This window comes from Lathyrus oleraceus, chromosome 5 (genome assembly GCF_024323335.1).
Source record: "Lathyrus oleraceus cultivar Zhongwan6 chromosome 5, CAAS_Psat_ZW6_1.0, whole genome shotgun sequence".
Classification (NCBI taxonomy): domain Eukaryota; kingdom Viridiplantae; phylum Streptophyta; class Magnoliopsida; order Fabales; family Fabaceae; genus Lathyrus; species Lathyrus oleraceus.
In genome coordinates, this window is record NC_066583.1 from 132,585,558 (window position 1) to 132,592,113 (window position 6,556).

The following is a 6,556-nucleotide window of genomic DNA, read 5'->3' on the forward strand; positions in this document are numbered from 1 at the left end:
AAAGAAGGGAAACACTTAAAATCAAAATCAATAACAAATTAAAAAGAGGCGGGTTGTCTCCCACTAAGCACTTTGTTTAATGTCGTAAGTTCGACAGTAACGTTGCGATATATTAGTTTTGGGGTTGAGCAGGCAGCTCTATAAGTCTTAGACTATTTGAATAGTCTCTATTGTCAATATTATGATAATGTTTTAATTGCTGCCCTTTTACCATGAACGGTTCACTATTTCTACCTTTGATTTCTATCGCACCGCTTTTAAAAACTTTTGTAATTTCGAAAGGGCCTGACCACCTAGATTTAAGTTTTCCCGAAAAAAGATTAAGTCTTGAATTAAATAGTAGCACTACGTCGCCGACATTAAACTCTTTCCTAGATATACGTTTATCGTGCCATTTTTTGGTTCGTTCTTTGTATATCTTGGCATTCTCATAGGCGTCTAGTCTAAGTTCTTCCAATTCGTGAATGTCTAAAATTCGCTTCTCGCCTGCGGAAGTATAATTTAGATTTAGGGTCTTAATTGCCCAATAAGCTCTGTGTTCTAATTCCACAGGGAGATGACATGATATACCATAGACTAATTTAAAGGGTATGGTCCCTATTGGGGTCTTGTAGACTGTCCTATATGCCCACAGAACTTCATTTAGTTTAGATGACCAGTCTTTTCTAGATATTCCTATAGTCTTTTCTAGAATTTGTTTGATCTCTCTATTCGAAACTTCGACTTGCCCATTGGTTTGTGGGTGATAAGGTGTTACTACACGGTGTCGGACTCCATACTTCAGAAGAAGTTTTTCAAAGATATTTGATATGAAATGGGAGCCACCGTCACTAACAACTAGTTTTGGCACACTGAATCTAGGAAAGATTATGTTCTTGAACAGCTTAATCACTACTCGTGTGTCATTTGTCGGAGAAGCTACAACCTCAATCCATTTTGAAACGTAATCGATAGCTACGAGTATGTACTTATTACCAAAAGAAGATGGGAATGGTCCCATGAAGTCAATCCCCCACACATCAAAGACTTCTACTTCTAAGATGACTGTTTGTGGCATTTCGTCGCGTCTTGAAACGTTACCAGTGCGTTGGCACCGGTCGCAATTTATAACCATATTATGGACATCTTTCCATAGAGTAGGCCAAAAGAGGCTAGATTGTAAGATCTTAGCACAAGTTTTTGAAGTGCTTGCGTGCCCACCATAGGGAGCGGAATGGCAATGGGAGATTATATCGTCTATTTCATCATCAGGAACACATACACGGAAAATACCGTCGGTATCTCTTTTGAAAAGCAGAGGTTCATCCCAGTAGTACTGTTTTAGATCACGAAAGAATTTCTTCTTTTGTTGGTATGATAGGTCCGGTGGAAGTACTCCAACAGCTAGGTAGTTGACAAAATCAGTATACCATGACAGAGTTATATTCGAATGAATTTCTTCCATGGATTCTTCTATTTAGGTATCATTTAAGGTTAGTTCAGACATGTCGCTTTCCATTTGGGCTATAAGTCGTTCGTAAGGGAAATCATCATTGATTGGAATTTGTTCAGGCTTATTCCCTTCGATTCATGATAAATGGTCTGCTACTACATTCTCAATACCCTTCTTATCTTTTATTTCTAAGTCAAATTCTTGTAAGAGTAGAATCCATCTTAAGAGTCTTGGTTTGGCATCCTTCTTACTTAGCAAATATCTAATAGCAGCGTGATCAATATAGATGATGATTTTCGCTCCTACTAAGTAAGAACGGATTTTGTCTAAAGCGAACACAACGGCTAGAAGTTCCTTTTCAGTGGTGGCGTAGTTCATTTGGGCAGGATCTAATGTTCTACTTGCGTAGTAGATCGCATGAAGTTTTCTATCCTTTCTTTGTCCTAGCATTGCGCCTACGACATAGTCACTCGCATCACACATGATTTCGAATGGTAATCTCCAGTCAGGTCGTTGCATGATAGGTGCGGTGATTAAAGATGTTTTTAATTTTTCAAACGCTGTTAAACATTTCTCATCAAAGATAAAGTCAACATCTTTCATTAATAAACCAGTAAGTGGTTTGGTAATTTTCGAGAAATCCTTGATAAAGCGTCGGTAGAAACCGGCGTGTCCTAAAAAGCTTCGTATTTCTCGTACGGTTTTCGGAGGTTGAAGATTCTCTATAATTTCGATCTTAGCTTTGTCTACTTTAATTCCTTTATCAGATACTACGTGTCCTAACACGATTCCTTGTTGGACCATGAAATGGCATTTCTCCCTGTTCAAGATAAGATTCACCTTTACGCATCTTTCAAGTACCATTTCAAGGTTTGATAGACATCCTTCGAAGCTCTGCCCACAAACAGAAAAATCGTCCATAAAGACTTCCATAATGTCGTCTATAAAGTCAGCGAAGATTGACATCATGCATCTTTGGAATGTTGCGGGAGGATTTCATAGTCCAAATGGCATTCATCGATAAGCAAATGTACCATAAGGGCATGTGAAGGTCGTTTTCTCTTGGTCGTCAGGATGGATAGGAATTTGAAAGAATCCTGAATAACCGTCTAGATAACAGAAGTGGGAATGCTTAGCCAATCATTCAAGAATTTGATCAATGAAAGGCAAATGAAAATGATCCTTTCGAGTGGCTTTGTTTAGTTTCCTATAATCGATGCACATTCTACTTCCGGTTACAACTCTTTGTGCTATAGATTCGCCCTTCTCGTTCTTAATAACTGTAACACCCCCTTTCTTGGGTACTACATGAACGGGGCTAACCCATTAACTATCGGAGATCGGGTATATGATTCCTGCATCTAATAACTTCTTTACTTCATCCTTGACTATAGTACTTAAGATTAGGTTGATCCTTCTTTGGTGTTCTCTAGAGGTTTTACAATCTTCCTCTAGCATAATGCGATGCATAAAGATAGAAGGACTTATTCCTTTTAGGTCGACGATGCTGTAGCCTAACATAGTTGGATATTTTCTTAAGACATCTAGTAACTTTTTAGTTTCAATGTGTCCTAAGTCTGCGTTGACTATTACTGGTCTTTTGAGTTCAGTGTCTAGGAATTTGTATCTTAGGTTCTTGGGTAGTGTTTTTAATTCTAAGTCTGGTTTCTTCAGGCATGGCATGTGGTTGGGTGTAAGTGCTAAGCATTTGCTTAGACTGTCATTTTGGTATGGTCCACGCCAATTATCATCTTCAAAGGTTAGAGGGATTTGGATTTTCATTATATCAAAATATGTGGTTTCTTGCATCTCCATCTCTCTTACGCACTCGTCTATGACATCAAGTAGATAACATGTATCGTCTATAGCTGGCGCTTGTAAGAATTGTGTCAAGATGAATTCAACTTTTTCTTCTCCAACTTCAAATGTTAGCTTACCTCTTTTCACGTCTATTATGGCTCCAGCGGTAGCTAAGAATGACCTTCCTAATATAATAGGTGTACTGGCATATTCTTTGATGTCCATGATTATGAAGTTTGTAGAAATGTAGAATTGTCCTACACGTACTGGGACATTCTCTAGTATACCAACAGGATATTTGATTGAGCGGTCAGCTAGTTGAACAGACATCTTCGTTGGTCTTAGTTCTCTCATGTTGAGCCTTTTACAGATGGTTAAGGGCATTACACTAATGTTGGATCCTAAGTCGCATAAAGCTTTGTCTATGACGAACTTTCTAATGACACATGGTATGGAGAAACTACCTGGGTCTTTTAGTTTGGGAGGCATGCTTATTTGGATTATTGCGCTACACTCCGCAGTAAGTGTAACTATTTCGTTATCCTCGATCTTTTTCTTATTGGATAAGATCTCTTTAAGAAACTGGGCATATGGGGGCATTTGTGTGATGGCTTCTGTAAAGGGAATTGTAATATTCAGTTGCTTCAGAAGCTCAACAAATTTCTTAAATTGCCCTGCAGTTTTAGAATTTGCGAGTCTTTGAGGATACGAAATGGGTGGTTTATAAGGTGGTGGAGACACATAAGGTTTTTCTTTCTCTTCGCCCTCTTGGGTATTATCTTCCTTCTCCTTCGGTTTACTTACCTTTTCAGTTGTCATTTTGTCAGGTTTTTGGTACATGGCAGGACTTTGGAGTCTTAGATCTACGGGTCCGTCTAGTTCTTTTCCACTTCTCAATATAACGACATTTGCATGTCCTTTTGGATTAGGTTGTGGCTGTCCAGGAAATGTGCCAGCGGGAGCAGCAGTAGATGCTTGTTGTTGAGCCACTTGTGAAATTTATGTTTCAAGCATTTTGTTGTGGGTGGCTAAGGCGTCTACTTTGCTCGTAAGTTGTTTAAGTTGCTCACTAGTATGTATGTTTTGGTTCAAGAAGTCTTTGTTTGTTTGAGCTTGGGTAGCTATGAAGATTTCCATCATTAGTTCAAGGTTGGACTTCCTAGGAATGTTGGGAGCATTATTAGCTGGCTTTTGATATCTAGGTGGAACAGCGGGTGCTTGGCCAGGTGCATACAGGGCGTTGTTGTTCTTATACGAAAAGTTAGGATGGTTTTTCTAACCTGGGTTGTAGGTATTCGAATAAGGATTTCCTTGTGCGTAATTTACTTGATCAGTGGGGACTCCTGCTAATATCTGACATTCTGGTGCAGTGTGTCCGGGAATTCCACATAACTCACAGTTTGGAGTCACGGCAGCCACGGTGGCTGCGGGTGGTATGATCAAGTTGTCTAACTTTTAAACAATGGCATCTACCTTTGCATGGACATGGTCAAGGCTACTGATTTCGTACATTCCACTTTTTGTTTGGGACTTTTCTATTGGAGTTCTTTCACCTCCCCATTAGCAATGGTTTTGGGCCATGTTTTCAATGAGTTGATAGGCTTTGTTGTATGGCTTGTCCATAAGTGCACCGCCCGCGGCAGCGTCTACTGTCAGTCTTGTGTTATACAGAAGCCCATTGTAAAATGTGTGAATGATCACCCAGTCTTCGAGACCGTGATGTGGACATATCCTCATCATGTCTTTGTATCTCTCCCACGCGTCGTAGAGGGATTCTACATCTTTTTATCGAAATCCGTTGATTTGAGCTCTCAGCATAGCAGTTTTGCTTGGCGAAAAATATCGGGCTAAGAAAACGTTCTTCAGTTCTTCCCATGTAGTGACTGAGTTGGATGGCAAGGATTGCAACCAAGCCCAAGCTTTGTCTCTTAGAGAGAAAGGAAAAAGGCGCAGTCTTATCGCATCTTCAGATACACCATTCGCCTTCATAATGTGTGTGTACTGCACAAACTTGGTCAAATGTTCATTAGGGTCGTCCGTAGGATTTCCAGCAGATTGATGTTGTTGGACAACTGATAATAATGAGGGTTTCAACTCAAAATCGTTTCGATTTATAGCAGGGGAAGCAATGTTGATGTGAGGTTCTTGTTGGGACGGAGTAGCGTAGAACTTAAGAGGACGATTCTTGGTTCTACTGTAGCCATTGTTGGTTTTTCAACTGGTTTAGTAGTAGGAAAGAAGATATCGGGAATATTGTACCTTTGTTGGTACTCTAGTATTCAGCGTCTTAAATATAAGAACGCTCTAATTCTGTGATTGGTGGTGTTAAGTTTTCGCCTTGTGAGCGAGTACTTGACATACAACCGGGAAAGGAAATTAGTTTTTACCTTAGTCTATACTGCGCAACGAAAGAATCACACTATTTGACTAAATCAGGTCCCCGACAACGGCGCCAAAAACGTGAAACGTCTCGTGACTGTATATAAAATATAGTCTATCGGGTACTTGACTGCAAATGCACAGTCCAGTTGTTTATGTTTTAAAAGATATCGAACCCACAGGGACCGATGGTCAAACTAATGCTATCGATGTTACTATGGTTAGCTAAGGAGATGATTTTTTTAGGTTTGGTTGAACAAAAATTAAATCTAAAGGAAATTAAGTTTTTAAGAGAATATTAATAAAGGGGTATCAGTATGCAACACATTAATCATCAGGGATTCGATAAGTCACCGGTGTATATTTTAATTACCAAATATCTTTTAGTAGAAAATACTCATTTAAAAGGCTTTATCTCACACTCTCGTGATTGTTGACTCAGACTATACTTTTAAGTCAGAATGTACGCTCTCGCTGTCCCATTTGAAGTTAAAAATACTTTTTGAAAATAAATAAGTTCTAATTGCTTTTAAAGTGCTCTCGCTATTTTTAAAATCAATGCATAGTTTTTACTATCCAGTTCGACCCTCATGCTCTCGTGATTGTCGGTTCTCACCTTAGTTAATTTCCCACTCTCGTGGCAAAACCGTATTAAATAGCTTCTCACTCTCGTGACAAAGTTAATTAAATTTAAATTAAAAACACAACCAATAAGATTATTTGAGAAAAGAAGTTTACACCGATTATTATTACATCCCGTCTAATTAAATTGTTTACATACCGATACCGGTAGTTTAGTCGGACATGTTAATTAATGCAAACACGGACGAACATAAACAGACCAACAATAAGGCAAACATGATTAAATAATAAAGCAATAATAATAATTGAATAAAAACCTGGAACTTTGATTAATCGAATATGCCGAATCTTAAAGTACTTGAG

At 38.8% G+C, this 6,556-nt stretch overlaps 1 non-coding gene across 1 annotated transcript; it reads left to right on the forward strand.

The window, feature by feature from the left end:
• The first annotated feature begins 4,943 nt into the window (after window positions 1-4,943).
• Window positions 4,944-5,050, forward strand: LOC127088686 (small nucleolar RNA R71). The gene has a single exon (XR_007790511.1). It is a non-coding gene; the product is annotated as a small nucleolar RNA R71 (small nucleolar RNA).
• Window positions 5,051-6,556: the final 1,506 nt, after the last annotated feature.